This window comes from Lissotriton helveticus, chromosome 4_1 (genome assembly GCF_964261635.1).
Source record: "Lissotriton helveticus chromosome 4_1, aLisHel1.1, whole genome shotgun sequence".
In the NCBI taxonomy this organism is placed as follows: domain Eukaryota; kingdom Metazoa; phylum Chordata; class Amphibia; order Caudata; family Salamandridae; genus Lissotriton; species Lissotriton helveticus.
In genome coordinates this window covers 299,422,062-299,449,901 of record NC_136063.1, presented here as the reverse complement: position 1 = coordinate 299,449,901, position 27,840 = coordinate 299,422,062, and the positions used below count along the sequence as shown (strand labels likewise).

General features: G+C 45.4%; 1 protein-coding gene and 1 pseudogene across 1 annotated transcript in view; one reads left to right on the top strand and one right to left on the bottom strand.

Moving 5' to 3' along the window:
• ZHX2 (zinc fingers and homeoboxes 2) overlaps positions 1-26,397 on the top strand; it is a 194,241-nt gene extending 167,844 nt beyond the window's left edge. Inside the window, exon 4 of the mRNA XM_078686824.1 lies at positions 25,154-26,397. The gene's annotated coding sequence lies outside the window, so the exon portion shown is untranslated. The remainder of the gene's footprint in view (positions 1-25,153) is intronic.
• Positions 23,058-23,579, bottom strand: LOC144827136 (glutathione S-transferase P pseudogene; annotated as a pseudogene).
• Positions 26,398-27,840: the final 1,443 nt, after the last annotated feature.

The following is a 27,840-nucleotide window of genomic DNA, read 5'->3' as shown; positions in this document are numbered from 1 at the left end:
CTGCATACATGCAGAACAGGGAACATCTCTTTTTTTAGGTCTCGGCCTGGCGTTGTAGCGCATGCACTCCTCGCCTGCGAGAGCTTTAGTAAAGAGTATGAAGAAGGGGACTTCAATTCATGCCCCTGTGTCCAAATCGTTTGATTCGCTTGCGTTGTGATTTATGTTGTTTTCTCACTTTCCACTTGCTGGACGTCATTTCTGTTACTGCCCTTGCAGTTTTGTGATGCCGCCCGTGACCAGCGTATCTGTTTTCACTCAGCCCAGACGCAATGACAAGCAGCTGAATAAAAACAGATGGTCTCGTTGTGCTTCATGGCGGTTGTGAAGACTTTTCTTATCTGCTTGTTTATTTAATAAGCAGATAAGAAAAGTCTTCACGAGGGCTGTGAAGCAGACGAGGCATGGCACACAGGTATTCCAAGGGCGCCTGTCACTGCAAGTCAGTCTTGAACTTTCACCCAGTTGGCTGGGGCTCGCTCTGAGGCTGCACCAGTCCCAGGAAACAATTGGTAACATTTAATGCCTAAACACACAGAACTCAACTCCCGGAGCGGGAGAGAGAGGGGGAATATTTAAAGACCCAACCAGTTTCAATCCCCAATCCTACTAATAAATAACACATGAAAACTGGTGGTCTAGAAAAAAGAGAAAAGTAGACCCAGAACAAGGGTACGAGCAGGATCAAAACCAGATAATTTTGAATGTCTGACAATTAATAGTAGTAAAAAGATAATGGCGCAAACGCGACTTCATGCCAGGAGAAACCCTGAGGAGGGGAGAAAAAGTCAGTTAGGATTTCCATCATCTGCCCTTCGTGGCCAGTGTCATCATCTGGAAAACCAAAAGTACCCCTGTCACCTCAGCTCTTCTGGCAACAAGCCAAACGCTGGTAGGCTAAGCGTATTGTGACAAAGATGGAAAAGACTAAGTATCTCAAAAAGTATACTGATGCAGTGCAAAGACAAAAGTGAAAATGTGAGTGAATTAAAAAAGATACAGAAGTGGTCCAAAACACATTTATTAATGACCACTGGTGTACTTGTTAAAAAACACAGTCTCGGTTTTGAATTAGTCTACCGAAAGAAATGGTCTACTAGTTTCAGCTGTAGTGGGTTAAGAGACCCCGGCTTTCTTCAGGACCTAGTTGTTATGGCTACTGCATTAAGTGCAATTTTGGAAAACAGTGAAAACCAAAAAGCATAAAAGTATCACAGTGTTATTACGTGTCACCAAGCACAATACCTCTACGCAGGATGGATGATTACTCCAGTATTGGAACTTTCATAGATTCCCATTGCTTGTATCATTCCCCGTTGTCGGAATGGGAGCCTCGGTAATTATATTTATATTTATATTTATATATATATATATATATATATATATATATATATATATATATATATTCACTGAAAAAACCATAGGTTATAGACCATATATAGTTAGGAATTAGCATTTACAAAACCTTGAAAATTCACTGAAAAAACCATAGGTTATAGACCATATATAGTTAGGAATTAGCATTTAAAAAACCTTATTTTACTCACACAAAACCATTGAAATTCCATATATAGTTAGTTGCACTAACTATATATCGCGCACCCGCAATCCACTGCTGATCATGTCACATATTACATCATTCATGACATGGTCAGTGACATCACTGATGACATCACTGATGACATCTCAAATGACATCACTGATGAGATCACTGATGACGTCATCCAGTGACTGTGTGTTTCTGTAAAGTTTAAATATGTTTTACATATTGAAGAATGAGTAGATGTATAAGTGTCTGGACGAAGGATTTAGTAGGTGCATGACTGAATGTATGAGTGAGTGATTAAATGTGTCTCATTGAGTGCATGGGTTAGTGACTAAACTGTCTTAATTTGTGCATCATTATGTCTATTGTTCTGTAAACTGCTGCATGTGTTGATCATTAGCTATACGAGAGGCTATATGTGTTATTAATTGGTTGCCCAAGTATTTCTATGGCAGATTGAGTTTGTGTGGGGGTGGCTGGAAGGTGTGTGACTCTATGCATAGATGTGTGAGCAGTTTATTCACTAGGTGTATGAGTTCAAGAGTGCATGTGGAAACAGCTACATGGGCAGTTGACTGTGTGCATGAGTGTATTGATGAGTGAATGGATATCTCAATGCTACATGTCATAGTAAGTACATATGTAAAACACAGTACATGTGAGAGTTGGCATATATAAATAACTGTGCATGAGAGCCACTGAATGAGTGAGTGGTTGTATCGATCATTGTGAACTTGTATCAGGGATTGTATAAGAGAGTAAATATGTGTTAGTATATGTTTCAATAAGTAAGGTGTGTTTAACTGTATAGTTGAAGAAATGGAGGTGAGATTGTTTCTTTGCATGACTGACTGGGTGTGTGAGTAACTCCATGGATGAGTGGCAGTGTGTGAGTGTCTGTATACACTGAGTGTATCTAAGGTTATATTAGAGTCTGAAGAGGTTTATCGTATTAGCACAAGAATGATGTCAAATGAGATGTCATCAGTGATGTCATCAGTGATGTCATTTGAGATGTCATCAGTGATGTCATCAGTGATGTCACTGACCATGTCATGAATGATGTAATATGTGACATGATCAGCAGTGGATTGCGGGTGCGCGATATATAGTTAGTGCAACTAACTATATATGGAATTTCAATGGTTTTGTGTGAGTAAAATAAGGTTTTTTAAATGCTAATTCCTAACTATATATGGTCTATAACCTATGGTTTTTTCAGTGAATTTTCAAGGTTTTGTAAATGCTAATTCCTAACTATATATGGTCTATAACCTATGGTTTTTTCAGTGAATTTCAATGGTTTTTTAATAGCAAATATCATAAGCTGTCGAATGTCAAGTACGTGGTAAGTGAAAACATTTTCGTGTTTATGCACACTGATCTGCTTTGAATGGTGCCCCCCCCCCCCCCTCATTTCTATTAGGAGTACTCTCTCTTTGCAGATAGTGAAAGGTAGTTAACGCAGGCCTTTGCCCCCGTTGTAATCCGTCGTGCCTGCTTCTCTCTCCATTTGATTGATTGTTATCCAAGTATTTACTGTTTTAGAATTAGTTCTCTTTGGTTCATTCTCTATTTACAAACAAACACAGAGTCGCAATACTCTGTTTAGTCTTTGCAGATAACGAAAAATCGTGTAAAAAAAAAGAAAAGGAATCGAGCAAAATCAGTAGGCCACTAATGGGATCTCTTTTTGACCTCGCTAAAATAGAAACATTAGGAACAACCCCTCATGACCAATACAAAACTAGTGAGATGAACTGAACTCCACACAATGATGGCTGCAAAACAGCTCGGCTCCGCCACCCACCCCGCCCAAAATAACGATAAAGAGCGGCTGCCATGATTGGTTGCGGAATGGCCACAACGGAGCTACGAAATGGTGGTGCTCTCATGCTAACCCCAGCTTCAGTCTGAAACATCCAGAAACACTGTAGACTACCAATTCGATCAGTTCCGGTAGCGCCCCAATGTAACCCGGTAGAGAAGAACTAGCCCTCCCCTCTTTGACTGATGGTTCTTGTTGCCTGTCCCTTCTGTTGTCATTTAACAGAACTATTTAGCCTGCTGAAAGGGGTTGTGTTTCGACCGCTGGTTGGTGGAGACATTTTGACTATATTCCTGACCTGCGTTGTCGCGTAATGCGTCATATGACGCGCCGCGTTAGCGCATCCGGAAGTCATCCGGGGCGCGCAGCGCGTAACGTAAGCATAACAAGTCATGTGACTTGTTAATAAAACTTTTCATTGGTTCATTTTACTTTTCTTATTCTAATGATGAAAGCCTTGGTCATATCACCTAAAAATTACGCTTTTAATTACTTCCGAACATTATTTTTTCTTAAATATATGTTATAATGTTCCAGGCTAATGTACTTTCCCGGAAATTTTACAACTGTCCTGCAAGTAAAATATATTCTTTTTTCGAGAAAAAGAGCGTTTCTTTGTCCCATGACGGAGCCGTTGAGCAAAAGAGGGTCGACCTGCTGTCTTAGTCGCCGATACGCCTGAATATGAGATTCTTATCGATCACTTTATGTTGCAGGAATAGAAAACACAACAGCCCTTGACCATTTATCTTTACTGCGTTCCTTCGTATTATACCTTTTACCCTTCATGTAATTGGTCTGCTTTATTTCACTTGCCTTTTAATGATTCTAAAACAGTGACTATTATTAAAAACTTTACCAATGTATATACTACTACCATGTTTTCTTTTAAAAACCTTTATTGTGAAAATTTCATTATACAAATACGAGCCTATAACCACGTGGGCCTGCCACGGAGCAAACTGTAATCGTATATGATGAATAGACATTTACACTGTAGAGGAACGTAACGGGCGGGCCATTAGGTTGCAAGAACTAAGGTGTCTAACAGTTACGGAATCGGTGGACGTACATTTTATAATTAAAATACGACAGGGCCAGTTACAATAAAATTATCTAGATATACATTTGCGGGCAAGTACCATGGGTGACGTTAATTCGAACTTTCAACAGTACAGTAATCAATAACACATCAGAACTTAATATCAATAGGGATGTCGAAATATTCAATCAATTCTCGTCCCCGCCCGCCATGTGCTTCAAAACTGCATACGTATCTCGTGATTTCAAGGTTCTGCAACCAGTACACAACAAGGAGTTACGAGTCCCATTTATTCCGGCGCCATTTTGGGCGAGGACGGGCAGGTCCAGGATATAGTCAAAATGTCTCTACCAACCATCGACTATGATGATGTTCATATGCTGTATTTATTAGAGTAACACTCATCTGTCCACATGAAATTAATTTACCACAATCTAAACATGTCATTTTAATCTTTCCAAAGTTCTTCTAAATATTTCCCTTGCCTCTGAAGCTCTCAGTGCCACTTCTTTGATGAATGTACTAGCAGGTCAGGGGTTCTCCTCCAAATCTCTCTTTTATGCAGCACTATAATTAATTGGTGCCACCTCTCCATATGACGATGCATGGTATAGTTACCACAACTATATTTTTTTTCGGTTCCTCTGGAGAGTTCATCGTGGCAGATGAAGCGTGTAACGTACCGGGCATTTACTTTTTTTTGCATGTACAGGAAAGGGAAAAAAAATCGAGCGTCCAAGTTCTAAGGTGTCCCAGGGCCATTTTAGTGGACCAGGCCCAAATCCAAAGAACAGGCCGCCATTTTGAGAGTCCTCTTGCAGCCGCCTGTCGCTGTAGCATCAAGAGCAGCCGAAACTCAGCTGAATGGCAACTGAAACGGTAAATGGGCGCCCCACTACATTTCAGCATTGTAGGATGACCACACCAGTACAGCAACTTGCTAGACATCACCTCGGTGCCATCCGGATCTCGGCGCCCCACTGCAGATGAAGTGCCTCTCAACTATGAAACCACCACGGTGACATCCGGATCTTGGCACGTTGTGCTGCCTTCGGCCTATTCGCACATCGGTCCGCTACTGACGCCATCTCACAGGCTAATGGGGTGACCCACGCCGAGTTTCAGCATTGTAGGATGACCACACCAACTTGCTAGACATCACCTCGGTGCCATCCGAATCTTGGCATCTCAACGCCTAGTGGTATCTTCCATACAGAAAATATTGTTACGCTGCCTTTGGCCCCATTCGCACATCAGTCCGCAACTTAGACATCACCTCGGTGCCATCCGGATCTTGGCATCTCAGCGCCTTGTGGTGTCAGTCAGAAAATATTGTTGCGCTGCCTTTGGCCCCATTCGCACATCAGTCCGCTACTGACACCATCTCACAGGCCAATAGGGCGCCCCACGCCGACTTTTACCATTGTACGATGGCCACACCAGTGGCACAACTTGCTAGACATCACCTCGGTGCCATCCGAATCTTGGCATCTCAACGCCTAGTGGTATCTTCCATACAGAAAATCTTGTTACGCTACCTTTGGCCCCATTCGCACATCGGTCCGCAACTTAGACATCACCTCGGTGCCATCCGGATCTTGGCATCTCAGCGCCTTGTGGTGTCTTCTACTCCGAAAATATTGTAGAAAATATTGTTGCGCTGCCTTTGGCCCCATTCACACATCAGTCCGCTACTGACACCATCTCACAGGCCAACAGGGCGCCCCACGCCGACTTTTACCATTGTACGATGGCCACACCAGTGCCACAACTTGCTAGACACCACCTCGGTGCCATCCGGATCTTGGCATCTCAGCGCCTTGTGGTGTCTTCAAATCAGAAAATATTGTTGCGCTGCCTTTGGCCCCATTCGCACATCGGTCCGCTACTGACGCCATCTCACAGGCCAACGGGGCGCCCCACGCCGACTTTCAACATTGTAGGATGGCCACAGAAGTGCGACAACTTACTAGACACCACCTCGGTGCCATCCGGATCTTGGCGCGTTGTGCTGCCTTCGGCCTATTCGCACATCGGTCCGCTACTGACGCAAACTCACAGGCCAACGGGGCGCCCCACGCCGACTTTCAGCATTGTTGGATGGCCACACCAGTGCGGCAACTTACTAGACACCACCTCGGTGCCATCCGGATCTTGGCGCGTTGTGCTGCCTTCGGCCTATTCGCACATCGGTCCGCTACTGACGCAAACTCACAGGCCAACGGGGCGCCCCACGCCGACTTTCAGCATTGTAGGATGGCCACACCAGTGCTGCAACTTGCTGGACACCACCTCGGTGCCATCCGGATCTTGGCGCGTTGTGTTGCCTTCGGCCTATTCGCACATCGGTCCGCTACTGACGCCGCCTCACGTGCCAACGGGGCGCCCCACGCCGACTTTCAGCATTGTAGGATGGCCACACCAGTGCTGCAACTTGCTGGACACCACCTCGGTGCCATCCGGATCTTGGCGCGTTGTGTTGCCTTCGGCCTATTCGCACATCGGTCCGCTACTGACGCCGCCTCACGTGCCAACGTATTTTCTCCGCATTTTACACCCTATGCCGCATAACAGGTCATGTGACTTGTTTATAAAACTTTTCATTGGTTCATTTTACTTTTGGTTTCCTAATGATGGAAGGCTTGATCATGTGACCTAAAAACAACACTTTTCATTGGATGAAAACTTTTTTTTTTCCCAAACGATGAAAGCCCCACCTTGTTTCTGGATGTTTCAGACTGAAGCTGGCGTCAGCATGAGAGCACCACCATCTCGTAGCTCAGTCGTGGTCATTCCGCGAGCAATCATGGCAGCCGCTCCCCACCAGAAGCCTGCAGGAGTCGGAGCCCCCAAAACTTTTGATGAATTCTCAAGGCGGAGGGGACGCTTTCGAGAATGGGGTCCAAGACCTAGCAGACAAGCGTCCGATTTCCAAGGTGTCCCAGGGCCATTTCAGTGGACCAGGCCCAAAAAGGAAACAGCCTGCCGCCATTTTGAGAGTCCTGTGACAGCCGCCTATCGCTGCACCGCAAGAGTGGGCGCAACTCAGCTGAATTGCGGCTTTTGACACAGTGGACCAAAAACGGACGGAATGGCAACTGAAACGGTAAAGGGGCGCCCCACTACAACAGATGACACTCCACCTGGAGAGGCCCGTTCACGCCGCCTCCCCCGGGGCGCCCCACGCCGTTATTCGGAGCAGCATTGTAGGATACCAAAACCAGTGCGGCAACTTACTGGACATCACCTTGGTGCCATCGTTCTGCTGCCTTGGAACTATTCGTGCAACAGTTTGCTACTGATGACCCACCCCCCGCGACGCCCCATGCCGTTATTTGCTGGGTGGCAACTTACTAGACATCACTTTCGTGTCATCTAGATTTCAGCGCGTTCTGCTGCCTTGGATCTATTCGCACAACAGTTTGCTACTGATGACCCGCGACGCCCCACGCCGGAAATCTGGACGTTGTGCTGCGTTGGGACTATTCGCACAGCCGACCGCTACTTCGTTGTTTTTCCCTAAAAATGTTAATATGTTATTACTATTTTTGTTTTCTTGTATATATTTATAAATTATTAAAGTTTTATAATCTTACTACTTTGTCGGAGTGCTATATATTTTTAATGTGACACATAATTGTAAAAACTTTGATGTACAAAGAGTCATCCCTGGAATCTTCCGCTTCAGGCTCGGTCCCCTCCCCAATCACAATACAGGATGGTTTTCAGATAATAGCAACGCTTCTGCTGTGACGGATCTCATCGAGTGTGGGCCTTGATCTACTATAACTCCTTTGAAGAGGGGTGATTCTTTACAGCTGTGGCCATAAACTACATCTGCAGGGCTAGCTGATACCCTAGGACCAGCCTGGACAATCGGACACAGAGGAAAAGGAGTGTCAGAGGGTGCGGTAGTGAATAGGGCGAAAGGGAGGTGTCGGGCGGGCACAGGGTGTGATTCTCAGGGAAGAGCAGCGCAGATGGGGGGAGGTTTATTACCCATGCATAAGACAGAGAGCGGGGGTGACCACTGCCTGGGGGAGATGCTTGCGAGGGTGGGGAGCCATGCTAAGGATCGACAGCGTGCACAGAGTGGGTCTGGTCAAGGCATCTAAAATGGCTGCCGTGCACGACAAAAGTGTGGCATTTGAAAAAAGACAAGATGGCGCAGACAATGTTTTTCAACACTTCCTGATTTCCTTCGAATCGAACGTTAACAGACGTTGGGGCATATTACCAAAGTTAAGCGATATTTATCCCTAACGATGCTTAGCAACGATTTTTTTACCGTCAGAAATTATCGCAGATAAACCTTGCTATTATCAAGGTTTATCGGAAATACGATAAAAAACGACCGCAATGCATTAATATCGCTGAAAAGTCAGCGATATTCATGCATTACCGAGCTAATGCTCTTAGCCATGTTATCCACCTCCCATTGGATAACATGGCTAAGAACTGCTCAGGGCAGGTGGTAGCTTTTGGAGATATTCGCGCTTATCTCGAATATTTCCAAAAGTTGATAATAGGAGATAGCGATGTTAGCGACTGTTTCCAGTCGCTAACATCTTGGCATGCCCACTTTGCATGTCATTAGTGATAAATATCACTCACATGCAAAGTGGCGCCCAAGATGGTCGCTATATTCTACTAGCCGTCGCTAACTGGTGTTAGCAACAGCTAGGTAATACACATATAATTTTATCTCCGCGAAGCGGAGCGCTGTTACAGATATATATCTTGTTTCTGAACGTTAATTTCTCAAAATGCACTGAAGCACATATATTGAGACCTAGCAAAGGCACATCGGGCTACCAGTCCCTACAATTTTGCCAAGTTTCGTGCAAATCCATTCAGCTGTTCGATCCTACCGAGAGACAAGATGGCGGCCGCTACGGACTGTTTGAAATGTTTACAGACACCGGAGAGCCAATCAGCTTCGCTTCGCAAAGCTCCGTAACGCGAAAAGTACGCGAAGCGGTGCGCTGTTACAGATATATATCTTTTTTTGAACGTTAATTTCTCAAAATCCACTGGAGCACATATATTGAGATCTAGCAAAGGCACATCGGGCTACCAGTCCCTACAATTTTGCCAAGTTTCGTGCAAATCCATTCAGCTGTTCGATTATTATTATTTTTATTTTTTTTTGCCCCGCGGGGCCCTTTTAAAACCTCCACATCAAACCTAGGGGGTGAGCGACAATGTACTATGCCCCCTTATGGTCATTTGCCCCTTCGCTTTGGCCTCCTCTTGTCTCTCGATCCTACCGAGAGACAAGATGGCCGCCGCTACGGACTGTTTGGAATGTTGACAGACGCCGGAGAACCAATCAGCTTCGCTTCACAAAGCTCCGTTGCGCGTAAAGTACGCGTCCTGGGACGCTGCCAGGTCCGCTGTTACAGATATATATCTTTTTTTAAACGTTAATTTCTCAAAATCCACTGGAGCACATATATTGAGACCTACAAAAGGCACATCGGGCTACCAGTCCCTACAATTTTGCCAAGTTTCGTGCAAATCTATTCAGCCGTTCGGGCTAAAAGTGAGGCCAACCGCCCTATGGAAAACTCAATGTTAAAAACACGTTTTGGGACCCCCCTTTTTTCTCGGCCCCCCCTTGACGAACCCCCCCCAAATTTTCAAGGGCTGCTCAGAAACAAAATGTGCCATTTTCCTGAAAATTTCAGCCAATTCCGTCCACAAACGCCAAAGTTATTAGACATAGAATTTTCAAAAAACCCATAGAGAAAAAATCCTAACTATATATACCTACTGGCGACCGCCAGTAGGTAATATAAATATATATATATATATATATATATATATATATATATATATATATATATATATATATATATATATCTAGGTAAATACACCCTAATAGGTGTAAAAAAAGTAAAAATTAGGCCTAGGCCTCATTACATTTTGTAGCCTATAGGTGTCCTTATGTAAAAAGACCCAAACTTACACTAGCAACCAATCAGATTAGCCTCACCCTCTGGAACCTTCCTGAGAAAGCTCAGAGCCTCAGATTTTCTACCACATCGTTGGTGACAGGGAGTCTCTCTAGAGCTCTGCTCTAACTTCTACTTTGAGGTATTATTTAAACAGTTTTTCTGTGAGGATTTGTTTAAATTTCAACTATGGCTGATAAGGAAAAGAGCCTGTTCAGGTCTTGTGCCAGTTGTGGTAAAAAACGACTTTATGCAGAAGACAAGCATTAAGACTGTATATATTGTTTATATCCTGACCATAAGGCAGAGGAATGTATGTAAACTATGCAGGATGATGTCTGTTAAGACCCTCCGGGACCGTGAGGGAAGATTACTAATTTGGCTCAGGAAGTTGGAAAAGAAAGAAGTTGTGGTTTCCAGTGATGAGGAGGATGCCAGGTCGACGTCTTCCAAGACGTCTCTGAAGAGGGGTAGATCTGTGGAGGTATCATCTGAACCCCCTTCTAAGGCTGTGCGTGGGACCTCTGATAGGTCTGGCAAGTCCGAGCCAGGCGAATCTCCTCACGGAAGTGTAAAGGAGAGGGAAAGGCAAGCACCTCAGGTGCAGAAGGCAAAACTGGATGAGGGCTCGGCTGGGCCTTCACATCAAGAGAAAGTTTCTAAGTCCTTCAAGAAACCAACTGTAGAGGCTTCAACAGTGGTTAAGAAAGTCTCCAAGGCTTCTTCAGTGACTGTCTCCTCACCCGTCGACGAGCCATCCTGCGTCGACGAAGACGACGAAAACTTCGACGACTATGCCGTCGACGAAGAATATGTCGACGACGGCGGCGATCACTACGTCGACGGTAACCACCTCGTCGACGACGACCGTTCCGTCGACGGTGGCAATCACGTCGACGATGGCAATCTCGTCGACGATGACGATGCCGTCGACAATCCCGTCGACGATGGCGCACCAGTCGACTACGAAGATGATCTCGTCGACGGCCCCGTCGACGATGGCACCGGATATGGCGGACTCATTTGTGACGCCGTCGACGGCAGTCCCAAGGAAAAGGAGGATAACACCTGACATGACATCACCTAGGAAGGTGACTCCATTCCCCCCAGCCCTGTTATTGGAAGAACAGGACTCTTCTGAGGAGGAGAATGAGATGTATGGAGATGCTTATAGTCCATCGCAGTTGCATCTTAAATACCATGAGTCTGATGATGAAGATGGGTATTATTGCCAGCAAGAGCAGCGACAGCAGACTCAGGTCGCATATCAGGAAGCTCAAGTACAGCAGGGCATGGTTTCTATGCCCATGAGCCTTTTGACGGACTTAAGGGCAATGCTGGAGGAATATAGGAGCAGAAAGGTGTCGCGACAAGTGGAAGGTCAGGCGCAAGTTCAGCCAGAGGTGGTGGCAACTCAGTCGGTGCCCCCGGCACATGTGGAAGAAGAGGGGGAATGTCATCGGCAGACACCGGACCAGGATGACACTTCAGATGAGGATGGAGCAGGTGACACCCGTGATCAAAACCCGGATAGTGAATGGAATCAGTATATTATTCCGGATTCGGCTGCTCCGGTGCCGGACCTGGTAGATTCACCTCCGGCGGATGTAGGAGGTTTCTTCAACTTAATGGAGAGAGCCACGGCACGCTTCAAGCTGGCAATGCCTACAACATCTACGGATTGTTTTTTATATGATTTTAAAGAGGCTTACCGTAAGGCAGTGCATTCGATTCCCATTGTAGAGCATATATGGGAAGAAGGAAAGAAAGTAATGCAAGCCCCAGCGACGGTTATTCCAACTCTACCGCGCCTAGAAAAGAAGTATAAAGCTCCTGATGACAGTCCTGCCTGCTTGATTGGGCAACCAAGACCGGACTCAGTCATATCGCAAGCAGCGCAGAAAAGATCGCGGAATCCTTCAGCCACCCTCACAACTCCACCAGACAAGGAGGGTAGAAGGTTAGACAACGCTGGGAAGCGTTTTTCATCAATGGCGAGCTTGCTGGGCCGGGCGGCAAATGCATTGGCTATTCTGGCGAGGTACGACCGCCAGATGTGGAGTGATGTCGCGGCATATATCGACCTACTGGCGGATGACACTAAGGCCGAGGCACTGAAACTCCTTGAAGAAGGCCAACGTTCTTCTTCAGAAATGATTGACTGTGCGATGGACATCGCAACCACTTCGTTCCGTGCTCTGGGTAGCGAGGCGGTTCTGAGACAGCAGGGTTGGCTGCGAGCAACTTACTTCCGGCCGGAAGTTCAAAATAAGATTCTTGACTTACCCTTTGATGGGGACATGTTATTTGGGAAACATGTCGATGACACCCTGCAGGGGATAAAGAAGGACACAGAGACTGCTAGAGCTCTTGGTACCCTACAATATAGGAAAACACCGTTCCGTGGAGCAAGAGGAAGAGGCTTCACTTCGCCAAGAGGTAGCTATCAGCAACAACAGGTACTCTCAGCAGTCAGTCGTACAGACCTCAGTACGGCAATCAGTATTATCAGAGGCAGTCACAATCTCATTCTTTCTCTCGTCAGAGTTCTCGTGGACGTCAGGGGCGTCAGGGCAAGGACGCTGGTAAGCGTCAATAGCGGCCTTCTGACTCTGCCAACTGTTCCTCCGCTCCATGGGTCTCCAGTGGGCGGCAGGATAACTCAACATCTGAGCAGCTGGGAAGAAATAACATCGGATCAGTGGGTATTGAATATCATCCAACATGGGCATACGCTAGAATTCCAGGAATTTCCACCTACAAGAGCTCCCCACGCCACTACTTCGAAACATCTAAACCTTCTACAGTTGGAAGCTCAACAAATGCTTCGGAAAGGGGCGATCCAACGTGTTCCCCTATCACAAAGAGGAGAAGGTTTCTATTCCAAGAATTTTTCTGATCCGCAAAGCAAAGGACAAGTGGCGTCCAATCCTGGATTTAAGGGAGCTCAATACCTATCTCGTGAAACTGTCGTTTCGGATGATTTCACTCCAAGACATATTGCGCCTCTTGAATCCAGGCGACTTCATGGCTACGTTAGACCTGGAAGATGCCTATTTTCATATCCCGATCCACCCAGCTCACAGACGTTTCCTTCGCTTCACAGTAGGCAAGAGTCACTTCCAGTTCATGGTGCTCCCATTTGGATTAAGATCCGCACCCCGGATATTCACGAAGGTGCTGGCTCCGGTAGCGGCTTTTCTGAGAAGACAGTCGCTGGAAGTATTCCCGTACTTAGACGACTGGCTGCTGAAGGCACCAAGTTTACAAGCAGCGTCAGAGGCAGTGGAGACATGTTTGAATCTCTTCACTCATCTGGGTTTACAACGCAACAGAGAAAAATCGGTTCTTCAACCAGCATGTTCAGTGAAGTTCCTGGGAGCAATACTCGATAATCAGGTGTGCAAAGCCTTCCCATCAGAAGAGAGACAAATGAAACTCATGTCTTCAGCCGCTCGATTGCAAAAGAAAAGTTGGATGACAGTCAGGATGTACAAATCTCTTCTAGGGTTGATTTCATCCTGTATTCAATTGATTCCGCACTGCAGGCTGCGAATGCGCCCCTTGCAAGAGGAACTGGACCTTCAGTGGAAGCAGGTGGAAGGGTCCTTCAACGACAGGGTGATTGTCACCCAGCGGATGAAACAGTCTTTCATGGTGGATGAGAAGATCTCACCTCTCGGTGGGTCTCAGTTTCAGAGCGGCGCCAGCTCCTCGCGTCATTACAACAGACGCCTCCCTTCAGGGTTGGGGAGCGGTCATGCAGGATCTCCCAAGTCAGTGGACATTGGACGCCAGGAGAACGTCGCTTACATATCAATGTTCTGGAGCTGAGAGCTATTCGATGGGCAATGTTGGCTTTCCTTCCAAGGATTTCAAATTCGGCCATTCTAGTGCGTACGGACAACACCACCGCAATGCATTACATCAACAAGCAGGGAGGCACAAGATCGCCACTGCTTTCTCAGGAGGCCCAGCTGCTATGGGAAGGGGCAATCTCTCAGAACGTCAGGCTCGTGGCGGAGCACCTTCCAGGAGTATGCAACACTAAGGCGGATACGCTAAGCCGCCTGAAGGCAGTCTCACACGAGTGGAAATTGGACGACACAGTGGTCAAGGACATCTTCTTCCGCTGGGGGACCCCAGCGATCGACCTGTTTGCCACTCCGTTCAACAAAAATTCCGGTGTTACGCAAGCAGGGAACACCATCGAGGATCGCTGGGGAATGCCCTTTTGATGTCTTGGTCCGGCGCATTTGTTTACGCCTTTCCGCCATTTCCCCTCATCCCTCGTGTCCTCAAGAAACTCAAGATGGACAAGTGCAGGATGATACTGATAGCGCCCGCCTGGGCTCGCCAGTTCTGGTTCACGGAGTTGCTTCTTCTGTCGGAGGAACAGCCCATTCAACTTCACTCCAACCAGACTCTTCTATCTATGTCCAACGGCCAGGTCCTCCACCCGAACCCGAGCTCGCTTCAGTTGACAGCATGGCTCCTGAACACAGAGGGTTTAGGATCTAGACATTCCGGAGGACTGCAGGAACATATTAGCACAAGCAAGAGCTCCTAGCACTAATAAAACATATAGATCTAAGTGGAAAAGGTTTTATTTATGGTGCCAGAGAGAAGGAGTGCAGCCATTCTCATCAGCTCCACATCACCTCTTACCATACATTCTTTCTTTGGCTCAGGCAGGCCTGGCTCATGCTTCCATCAAGGTCCACCTGGCGACTATTTCCAGATATAGGCGAACAAGATCTGGTCCTTCTCTGTTATCAGCAAGAGTGATAAAGCAATTTCTTAAAGGACTGTTTAGAGTGTTTCCGCCAGTTCGGCCTCCACCCCCGGTTTGGCATCTGAATGTAGTCCTGGCTCAACTGATGAGATCGCCATTTGAGCCAATACATAAGGCAGACTTAAAGTTCCTATCATGGAAGGTGGCGCTTCTGCTGGCACTCACCTCGGCAAGGAGAGTGGGAGAACTTCAGGCTTTGACGATCAAAGAACCTTACTTACAGTTCAAAAACGATACATTGATCCTCCGGATGAACCCCAAATTCATTCCGAAGGTACCGACAGACTTTCATCTTAATGAACCGGTGGTTCTGCACTCTTTTTTTCCTCGGCCCTCAACCCAGACTGAGAGGACACTTCATTCTCTGGACGTTCAGAGATGTTTAAAATTCTATCTTCAACGCACAGCTGGATTTCGGAAGATGCCCCAGCTGTTTGTGGCCTTCGGAGCCCCAAGGAAAGGATTTCCGTTGTCAAAACAAGGGATTTCTAGATGGATATCGAGTGCAATCCGTTTCTGCCACCAAGCGGCAGGCAAGCCGTTGGAAGGACAGGTGAAGGCACACTCCACAAGATCGATCTCTTCGTCTACAGCACTGTTTGCAGGAGTATCGATAAAGGATATTTGCAGAGCGGCCACATGGAGCAGTACTCACTCATTCATGAGACACTACTGCCTGGACGCGGCTGCAAAGGGGGATTCTGCCGTTGGTCAAGCTGTCCTGAGAAATCTCTTCCAGTAAGAGGTGAGCTTTCCTCTCTTCCCTCCTTCCTGTTTTTTCTCACATTTCGTTTATTATGCTATGGTTACTGAGTTATGTTTATGATGATATGTTGTATCATTGGTTGATGATAGTTGGTAACTATGAACGAAATGTTTGAGGCAGGCTAACTGCTAGCTACTCTGATACAAGCAATGGGAATCTATGAAAGTTCCAATACTGGAGTAAGAAACAAGTTACTTACCTGTAACTTTAGTTCTCCAGTATTGGTAACTTTCATAGATTCCCATGCGCCCACCCACCTCCCCTGGGAAAGCTCACTTCTGGTCTAGGTGATTCGGTGGCAAGGCAGCGGCTACGAAAATCTGAGGCTCTGAGCTTTCTCAGGAAGGTTCCACAGGGTGAGGCTAATCTGATTGGTTGCTAGTGTAAATTTGGGTCTTTTTACATAAGGACACCTATAGGCTACAAAATGTAATGAGGCCTAGGCCTAATTTTTACTTTTTTACACCTATTAGGGTGTATTTACCTAGGTATATATATATATATATATATATATATATACATATATATATACATATATATATATATATATATATATGGTACGTAGTGCTCCCACGTCGAAGTGTTCAGTAACAGCCGTTACTGTCGAGCAGGAAAATAGGAGCAGCGAGACCCAGAAATGGTGCAAATGTTAAGTTTTATTAAATGTTAGCCCAGCACCAGTCCGCCATGACGCGTTTCGGCTAGAGATAGCCTTGATCACATGACAAGCGTCAAGAGGGCTGTTCACCTATTTAAAGTGCAACGTGCCATCACATGCAAAGGAAACAGAAAAAATACTATTAATGTTTCCAAATTGTTAAAACCCAAAAATTGCGACATAAATGTCTGAATTGCACATGTATACAAGAAACTCATCACAAGCAATAAAAAATGTGTGATATACATAATTGTCATTCATCAAGAAAACCATTATAATACAATAGGCATCTATTTACAAGAGTCAACATGGCAACGGCTAAATCCAACTTTTAAAATGATATAAAAGCTAAAAGCCGATAAATAGTTATATACATCTAAAATATAACCATTAAAATTACCAAAACTCTGTACAAAACTTAAAATAAATTAAGGTTCCAATTGTCATGAACTCCTAATTGAATGTAATAGTGCCCAAGTGGGCTGGTAATCTTGCAGACCAATAACAGGTACTATACATGTGCAAAATTCGCAAATTTCTACAAGCGCTGTGATGGTATACAGTGCTCCCACAATTAGTGATCTAAAGTGATTGGTGAAAATTAAAATGGTCATGGAGATTGAATTCATCAAGGAAATGGTTAATAATCATCAGATAAAGTGTCAGAAGGTCACACTGCAACAGATTAAAACTTCATATGAATAAAACTGCACGCGCTAAGTGGGCATAAGCAAAGATGCTCTAGATAGTGAACAGGGCAAAAGCGAACAATGATGTCTAGAGATAGGTGTGGCAGTCCTCCCCAATGTTAAGACCCTGTGGTGCCTTGGTATCTAATAGGATTATGTACCGGGTCTCTAATTTGCGAAGAAGAGATTCCCTATCACCACCTCTCCGTTGGGGAGGAACACAATCTATCACAAAATATTTCAAAAGGGAAGCATCCTTTCCATGTTTACTTTAAAAGTGCCTGGCTGCGTGGGTGATTGCTCGCAGATGTTGTAATATCCGCTTGTGGACTTGTGGTCGAGTACTTCCCACATACCTTAACCCACAAGGGCATTCCAGGACGTAAACAACAAACTCTGATTTACAGTTTAGTTTCTGTTTGATTTTGATGGGAAAGGGAGAAAGAGGAGTAGTTACCTCTGTTTTGCTAATGCCGTGTTTACATGCTTTACAACTCGAGCACCTCAAAAAACCTTTACTCCCACTTAGCCATGAGGCTTGAACTACCTCAGGGCTGCTAGACACAAGGCTGTCCTGCATAGCCCGGGCTTTACGGTAGGTAATGCAAGGTTGTGGGCCCATTGAAGAACCAATGATAGGGTCACTGGAGACCAGGAACCAATTGTCCTCGACTATTTTATGAATACTTTTATGTTGACTGTTGTATGTCATAATAAGTCTAGTCTCCTCGCCCGCCCTGTTTGTTGTAGTTTTGGATCGGGAACTTCCTGCGCCCAGGAGTATGGTTCTATCAATCATGTTGGCCCTAACCATGGCATTATCTATAATTTCTGGTTTGTAGCCTCGTTCCAAAAAGCGTGCCTTACAGAGGGATTGTGCCGTCCGGCAATCATACTCATTGCTGCTGATTCTCCGAATCCGCAGCATCTCCCCATAAGGGATGCTGCGAATCAAATGCGCAGGATGTTGGCTCTCTGCGTGCAGCAATGTATTCCCTGCTGTCGGTTTACGATGTAATCTAGTCTGAAGTTTTCCTGCCTGTACATATAACTCCACATCTAGGAAGACAATAGATGATCTGCTATGGGTACTAGTAAAGTGGATGTTGAAGTTGTTCGTGTTCAGTGAATCAATGAACTCAACGACCTCTACTTCAGTGCCATCCCATACAATAAGTAGGTCATCTATATACCTTAACCAAAGTTTAACCTTAGCATTGACAGTGGAAGCATGTTGTTTCATCAGGACCTGCTCCTCCCAGTACCCCATATGGAGGCAGGCGTAACTGGGAGAAAAGCAGGCCCCCATAGCCACTCCACGAGTCTGCAGAAAAAGTTGGTTGGCGAACAGAAAAATATTGTTCTCAAGGCAAATTGTGATCATGTCAAATATCATTCTAGAATGTTCATGGAAACCAGGGTCTCTTTTGTCAAGGAAGTGTTGTGTAGCCTTCAAGCCGTCAAAATGAACAATGCTGGTGTACAATGAAGTCACATCCATGGATACCAAAACATAGTTAGGGCTCCATACAAAGTCTTGTAATTTCCTCAACAGATCACTGGTATCCAAGATAAATGAAGGTAGGCCTCTCACAAAGTCCTGTAGGAAAAAATCAATATACCTACTCATATTCTCCAACAGACTATTGCGAGCAGATATAATGGGCCTACCAGGAGGTTGTTTCAAATCTTTATGAACCTTAGGGATGAAGTAAATAACTGGCATCACCGGATAATCCTTTTTAAGAAATTTATATTCATCCATCGAGATCAAGCCCTTGCTTCTCCAAGCAGATAACTTGAGATAGATTGCGTTTCTAGTCTGCATAGCGTCCTGCATAGAGATACGTCTATAGCAATCCCTATCGTTGAGTTGTTTATAGGCTTCCTCCAGGTACATTTTCCGTGGCCACAATACCACGTTCCCTCCTTTATCTGATTGACGGATCACTAAATTTTTATTGTCTCTCAACTTCTTGATTAAAGTGTGATATTCTCTGTCTCTGTAGGTGTGGCGTTTCAAGGAATTAGCTGTTTTGATTTGTAGCTCTTTCAATTGTGAAGTAACACGATCGTGGAAGATATCGACATTGTCTTTTAGCATCAGAGGGCAGAACTTGGATTTTGTTTTGAAGTTAGTAGGACAGGCAATAGGTAAAGGCTCGCCTCCAAGGGCAGATTGACTATCTGCAACCAGACACGGTTCCTCTAGTTGAAGCTCCAACAATTCCTGAGTGAGGGCTGCTCCCATAACCTGAGTCTCACCGACATCATCCGGTGCATTTGATAAAGGAGCATTGAGTGACACTAACTGTGAGGAATTACGGTTGGGTCCGCCACGGGCAGCAAAATATTTGCGTAGTTTGAGTTTACGAACAAACTTAAAGATGTCAACCTTGGTTGTTGCGTAGTCAAAATTGCCCTTCGGACTGTAGGACAAACCCAACGATAGAAGAGAGGTTTCTTTTGTACTGAGAACTGTGTCAGATAGATTAATGACGGCCTTGGTATCAATAACTTCCTGTTCTGCCAATAGTGTTAGGGGGGCCGCATTGGTCGCAGTTAATTCCACTGCTTTCTGTAGCGTTGTTTCTTGGGCCTGGCGTCTGGTTTTGCGACGCTTGTTGCACTTGCGCCTCTCTGCGCGTTGCTTGTTGTTGCGCTGCCGGCGCCAGTTTGCGCTGCGGAGCGTAGGCTGGCCTTGCGGTCATGCTGCACAATTGCCATCTCCTGTGCCGGAGTGAGTTTGCGAAACCCCACCATCTGTTGTCGCCTGGTCTCAGTTTCTGATTCGCTCTCATATTGTGAGCTGTCTTCTGAGACTGATGCTGATGATACCTCAACTGTTCGTGTATTAGAGATTGATGCAGTATTGCCATTGCTACTAATAGTGGTGGACATGTTAGAGTTATTGGTGGTTTGTCGCTGTTTAATTTTGTCGTATTTTTTCGCAAATGTAAAGATCTTCCCGTTTTCATAGTCCAGTCTATCACGCTGGAACTTGTATGCTTTGCGTTTCATGATGCTGTCTTCCTCGCGTTTGAGCCTTTTAATCATATACTCTCTCATTTTTGTTATCTCTGGAGAGGGAGGTAGTTTGTCAATGTCTGCATTGATTGCCTCAATTTTTTCAAGCAGTTTGGCTCTGTCGCTCTGGGCATACTGAACAAGAATGCCCATTAGGCGCTTGGAATTTTCCAAATTGCAGTGCGCCCAGTCGGCCAGCATTTGGGGGTCGGGATCCTCATATGAAGGGGCCAAAAGCGTACGCAAACCCCTTGGCACCCGCCCCACCTCCAGATATCCTGACAGCGACGTGAATTCCCACCACTTGGCTTGTTCGCCCTTACTGCATTTCTCTAGGCGTTTAAACAAATCCTTGATTTCTGAGCGTTGCTCAAGTACAGTTATTGCAGTGTGACTTGATGTGGACTCCCCGGCCGGGGGGTCCGAAAACATTCCCTTGGACATCTCCATGCGCCCTCTCAACGTGTCTGCGGACATGGTGCACGCAGTGGGCAGAGTAACAATCAAGCACACACAGAGTGGTTCCTACCGGTAATACAGCCCGGAACAACTTCTGTACTCCACACAGGGAAGGTATCCTGGTCCGTTGCAGCCGCCGTCCTCGGTACTCGAGCGATGTGCCTCGGAAACCGCGATATATATAATTACCGAGGCTCCCATTCCGACGACGGGGAATGATACAAGCAATGGGAATCTATGAAAGTTACCAATACTGGAGAACTAAAGTTACAGGTAAGTAACTTGTTTCTTATTCTGCACTTTTGAAATCCGTTTCATATTTATCAGTTTCCCTGGGACATACACCTGAGGTGTCTTCAGAATCATTTTGTGTTTTTGCCCATGTAGAAAAGCCTAGGGCGCTCGACCTCGGACCTGGGGATCTTCGAGTCTCTGTAACAACGCCAAAAACCTCCTGTGATTCTGGCAAATCACTTAATCTCCCCGTGCCTAAAATGAATGTGTGTCCTCATGTAACGTAACTGGTGCTATGTAAAGCGCTCTGATACCTGATTCGGTTCGGGTCTAGTTCGCGCTATATAAAACTCTGCACAACCCCTCTACAGTCCCTGCCCTGTTAAATCCCCTCGCAGTTTAAGCTCTGACAGCGTGAGGGCCCTGGCCCCTTTATCAAGCACTGCACTCTCAGAGGCCTGCAGGTTTGGTAGCAAGTACTCGACCAACCCTCGTAATGCATGTGCTCGGACAACAGTGTGCATGGAAACAGTAGAGTGCTTTCCTCTCTGAAGCTTCAGGATTGTAATTTATGGTGAGCCTGTGCACATGATGATCCAGTTATCCTGTCCTGACAGAAATGATGCTATAGTTAGTTCTATTCTTGACAGTAGTACAATTAGTGCAAATACATTCTGAAGCATATTGCTTCTGCAGTTCATGCATTTTACTGTTGCAGTGATCTGGAAATGAAGTAGAGCTTCATGTCAAAAAAGATTCGCAGCTTCTTGGTGTTACCCTGTATTGTAGCAACTTCACCGAGCCTCTCAGGGCAGGTAAAGAACTTACTGTAATTGATTTGCCCATTATCCCTTATGGGGGACTAACTGCTCTCTCTCATCCACTGGTGAATGTGCTCATGCATTGAAAGATGTTCATGAATGAATGAAAGAGCATTTATAAAGCGCTCAGCAACTCCGAAAGTGTGTTCCGGCGCTGAAAGACTCAATCAGACCTGCTGTTGCCCCACAGGGCGGGAGACCAAGGGTTAGTTCCGGAAAGCCATTGCGCATTTTCTTGAACATGGTTACATCGGACATCTGCCTGAGTGTCAGAGGTAAGAGGTTCCAGGCACGTGCTCCCTGCAATTGGAAGGAATGACCGCCAGAGCAGATGCAGGGAATCTCAGGGATGGAAGCCAAATTCAGTGTGGAGGACATCAAGGTTCTTGGAGGCACTTAGTGTGTGACTCTCCTTCTGAGGTACAGCGCTCCGTTTACCTGCAGGACCTTAAAGAAGAGGACCAAGGCCTTAAAACAGAATCTCTCTTTTACAGGAAGCCAATGTAAGGCCTTTAGGTGAGGAGAGATATGAATCCTGGGCTTGAGCAAGAGGACTGCACGTGCGGCCACGTTCTGGACCACCTATAAGCGGTTAAGCAGATATTCGGGAATGCCGAAGTACAGAACGTTAACCTAATCCAGTCTGGAGATAATCAATGCCCGGACAACAGTCCTCATGTGGTCAAGAAGCAAGAGGGGAAGAAATTTCCTAAGCAGCCGTAAAAGCCCAAAACAGGAGCCTGCCACTTACTTGGACCTATGCTCTCATCGAAGGGTGCTGTCCATCTTGATGCCAAGATTTTATTTTATTTTTCACATTTTGTGGAGCATTTATTTACCTTCAAAGGTACAAAAATGTGTTATTTTCACAAAGATTCACATTATTTGGTCCTTCAGAGATGGCCATTTAAGAGGTAATGTGTTCTCAGACTACATTAGTTGTTTACAAAAGTTACTAAGAACTGAACTAGTTTTCTTCCCAAAGACCTACCCAACGCTCACACACTTACTCTTGGAGAGCTCCATGTAAGTCCTGTGAGAACCGAAACCTGTGCGGGGTTAGACCAGTGCTGGTGAAGGAGCCCCCAGCTTAGATGCAGGTGGCTACAAGGTGCTTTGCCACGCAACACTTGGAGTAAAGGCTACTTCTAGTTGGGCAGAAGGGGCAGGTGGGCAATGGAAGTGCATCTTTTGAGGTGGCTTGCCCCACACCAGATCTCAACTTTGATTGGGGATCACTGTTTGCCATTCCCGTTGATGGGGATCCTTCCGGGCATCCGACTCCAGGATGGCCTTGAGGTTGGGTCATACAGAGAGGCGCTCAACGTATGCGCGGAGGAGAGGGAAGTCCTTCAGGGAGTACCAGGTGAGTGAGCAGGATGTCCAGGAGAACATAGTCAGAGTACGAGATCTTGTTTCCAACAATGAACCCTTTCCCGACATGATTCTTGGACTGGAGACACTCAAAGGGTTGAAGATCTTTAGGTAGGTTTTCAATGTGTGGAGCCTTTCCATCCTCGTTGGCATCCTCTTCCATGCCATTGGCGACCATGTCCATGTCGGTGGCTTCATGGTTGTCCTTGCCGTAGAGATCATAGTTCCGGGTCAGGTAGCGCAGGATGGCATTGGACTGGTACAGCTCAAAGTCTCCATCTTTAAAGCTGGCAGCCGCCCGAACATGCATTTCTTTTTGAGGTCTCCTTGGATCCAGAGGTCACAACGTCCTTCCAGTCCTACCCCTGGTCTGCCAGCAGCATGCGTGTTGCCCGTGGGCGTCTCTAGACCAGGGTTGGTGCGGAGGCCGGGGTTAATGTGGAGGCGGTCTGGGCTGCGGCCGGTAGGGCTTGGGGCAGGCGACACTTCTGCTGCAGCACCTGCGGACTGGAGAAGGAGGAGACCAGAGGACAATGCTCAGATTTTTTACACTGATTACAGAGAAGAAGGGAGGAGGTGACATATCTGATGGCCACCACAGTTTGGAGGAAAACCACTTGAGAACCGTGCCGCCTAGACCACAGTCCTGTGACCTGGGCAGGAGTCTATCATGCAGCACAGTATCAGTCCAATAAAATCAGCATGGCTTTCCCACCCTGATTGAGCTCCTCCTTGATACACTCAGACTTCAAGTAGAGACGTCTCCGTACTATAGTTGGTTCTAAAACCCGACTGGCTCTGGTGTAGATTATATTTTTCAGCATAGTCAGAAATCACAGAGTTGACTTATTTCTCCAGGGTCTCGGAGAGAAAAAAGGCAAAAGTGAAATAGGTCTATAATTTGCTGACACAGAGGGGTCGGCTGAGGGCTTTTTTAGCAGCAGGAGAATTTTAGCGCTTTGCCAGATACCAGGCACGTGGCCGGCCGTAAGAGAAGAGTTAAGAACCTTGTTCGCTGTAGGGTTGATAGACTTGGCCACGGAGGCCAGCAAATTGGCTAGGCAGGGGTCAAAGGGACTTCAGACTTTTAATGATCTCCAGGGATACTTCCAGTTGGAGTGGGGGAAACTGTACTAGTGTCGGGCCATCATTAGGAGCCGCAGGAACTAAATTGTCGGTGTGGGCAGAGTCCACAGGGGGCCCCTGGAGAACGGTAAACTCCTTACCAATACTTAGCAGCTTGGCTCTGTCATTTGACTTCTCCACTTGTCTCGTACTCTCAGGCAAATGCAGGTGCAATTTGTGTACAAATCTTACATTTTTACCATGCTGATGAGAACATTAAGAGGGTATTGGACAGATGTGAGTAATTTAGGGGAGAGCATTCATTTTGCGTTTTCTTTAGGAAAGCTGGTTCTGTTTTGCTAATTATATTGAAGTAGTAGTTTGTAGCTTCCACAATTCTCTTTGTATGGTGGTCTTTATTTTGTTTGACTCTGCTATGAGAAGTTCTTTGGTGGACCTTGGGGTGAGTTCTGTTAGACTCTTTTAGACTTTTTCGAAATCCAAGTTTTGTTCACGATGCCGAGCCTCTTTAGCTCTGTTGGCTAGTTGTTGTCTCATCTGTTAGCTACCTTTGGTGCTGCAATCTCGTTATTTTCCTGGATGGGAGCAGCCACTTCTATTCCCAACACGAACTCAGTATAGCAAAGCTGTGGTATCATGTTGAGCATTAAATATCTATTGGACTGGTGAAATATGTTAATAGAAGCCATGTTCCTTTTTCCAGTATTGAAGCCTACGTTTTATTCAAAATGATATCCTTAATACAGTGTCAATATAATTGTGGTATTTTAGTCGCAAATGAAGTTGATAATTGGAAAGCTTTTTTCATGCTCTGTTTACAAATCATGTAGAACCTTTCTGTTACTGACAATATTTATTCTTCTCTTTTCAGGATTTGCAAGTTACTGTATACATTTTAGATAACCGAGCACGTGTCTGCCTTTGAAAATTTGAAAAATCTATATTTTCGTATTTGTGAGGAGAGCTGCTGAGCGAGGTGCGACTCGCACTTGAAAATACAACTATGGAGGTTCAGCTGTCAGCCCTGGTGGGAGCAACGTCAACAGGAATTGTTCGTAGTGCCAAAGGTCTACTACTGCTTTCAGAAAAGGGTTGTAAATATTTTTGCCCCTACCCTCGTTTGCTGTACAGGAACTTATTTGGAGAGATGTGGCCATGTTTTGTTCGCTATAATTGGTGCAAGTCACTTTTGTAAATCATACTATTGCCGATTTTTTATTTGAATATTTGTAGGCTTAGCGACCACTAACTATTTCCTGTTCAAAAATGGGTTCAAATTGTAGTGAGTGGCTTGCCAGGATGGTTCGGTGAACAACCATCAGAGATGGTTTGTAGCACACTTCAATCAGTGCATTTCATTGTACGAAGCTGAGGACATGAGATGTTTATTCTGACCTGGAGGAAGTAACTTATCTCAGACATGCAAGCCAAACCTAGCCGAAGACTATTTTCAGCACATTAGGAGAAGTGCGAGTTTTTGTGTTGTCGATGGAGTAGACTTCTCATCTACCTGCCTGGAATTACTGGTCTGGGCACACCCGAGTCAACAGGTGTATGAGAAGACTCCTTGCCACCCTGACGTGCGTGTAGAGGGACTGAAAAGTTGAAGCATGGCCTTCTTAGAAAGCCCATGCGACTGAAAATCTTTTGATGGGCAACGGTTCATATTTAATTGTAGAACTACTTTGGCAATTATGCAAGGCAGCAGAGAGACGAGTACGAAATCTTGTCAGTCTAAATCCATACCGGAGGTTATTTTTTCTTTTCTTTTTTGCTTTAGAAAAAACTGTTGACTATTGGCAGATGATATTGTTAGTAACGTTTCTAAAAGAAATGTTTGTTGGAAAAATATCCATATTTCAGTATACTGCACAAATATAATGTTAGGGAGTAGGAAAAACTTTTTCTAACATGTTAGGTATTTGTTCTTACTCGACAGAACAGCAAGTGTAACACATCTTTGGTAATTTTGTTTGTTTGTAAATAGACAGTAAAGGGAACGAACTTCCTTAACGTTTTGTAAAATAAACAGCGCAGTATGAGAACCTGCATTTTTTTATGTTTAGTTTGGGGAAAATGTCATTTCAAATAAATATTTATACCTCTTTCCTTATACTTAATGCTCTCATGTCAGTATTTTTCCTTTACTTAGAGAAAGCTCGCACTTGCTTAGAGTCTAAGCATGATTCTTTAATGCTGGGTTGATCGTTGCACTTCACTCAAATCTTATGATACTGATTTAACTTCATTTACATTTTTCTGAATAGGTACATTTACTCCAGTATTGGAGCTTTCATAGATTCACTTGCCTGAATCATTCCCCGTCGTTGAGACGGGAGTCTCCGGTATATGCAACGCTTAGCAGTATAGCAAACTGAAAGAGGCCTAGCCCCCTTTTCCTTTTGCAACCCATTACACTTGTTATGTAAAAAGGAGCAAACTTTTCCCTGAACCAATCCGAGCTCCTCACCCTCTAGAACCCTCCTGAGAGAACCTTTTGCCCCTCAGATTTTCCACCGCTGTTGTGCTAGGGAGTCTCCTTTGAGCTCTGCTCAAACTCTTCAATTCTACTCACTTTGACTGGGATTTGAGGTTCTCTTTTTTCAGTTTTCCTTATTTGAAGTTCCTTATTCAGACCCTCCAGGATATCGCGATTTCCCGCGAAATCGGCACTTTTGTAGAAATGCTGCGATTTTTACGAAAGTGCCCGCGAAATCGGCACTTTTGTAGAAATCACGGTATTTTTACAAAAGCTAATCCATGTCCTGGGGGGTCTGACTAAAAGTGGCCTCGGAAGATGTCCCCCCAGATCCTCGGAGGTGGGAGGCATGCAGGTGCGGGCCCAGTGCTGCTCGGCTTTTAATCCTGCTCGGAGCTCTGGCCTTGGCAGTGCCTTTGATCTGTGTGTCACGCTGCAGCCCATGCTGGCTCCTGTGGAAGCAACACTTTGTATCTTGTAATCTGATATATTTTTGCAAGGGGCAGCCCGAGCCCCCGGCCATGTGCAGTGTAGTCGTCCTGTCAGCTGTGAAGCTACTCTCAGTGAAAAAGAGAAACCTGCTTCCTGAACAAAATCATATAGTAGGCCAAGATCTGAAAAGAAAAAAGTGTCATGAGTAAATTGTGTCACTAGCACTAATATAAAATAAACAACAATCCGTGAGAACTGGAAACGAAAGTACGCTACGGGAACCTGTGATAGGTACTTAGAAATAATTATAGACTGTCTGTAACAGAATTGTTTAACAAGACGCTAACATATGAGATCAATTAAGAACAGTTTTTAGATCTTGCACTGGATAGCAGTATCTGTCTGTTGAACACCTATTGTTTATACTAAATTGTATATACTTAGAAAAGGCATAGGGTCTCGCTTGCACATGACTGAATGTATTTGTTGTTGAGGCTAACATTGATATAAAATCAAGCCTCCTGATTGGCTGAAGATTTTTTGGGAGCGAGTGCTCTGATTTGCTGGCTGCAGCGTGACTAGAGATATTCTGTACTCGGTTCCATGTCCTGAAAAATATTCTTCAAAAAGTATGTACTGGGGAAGGG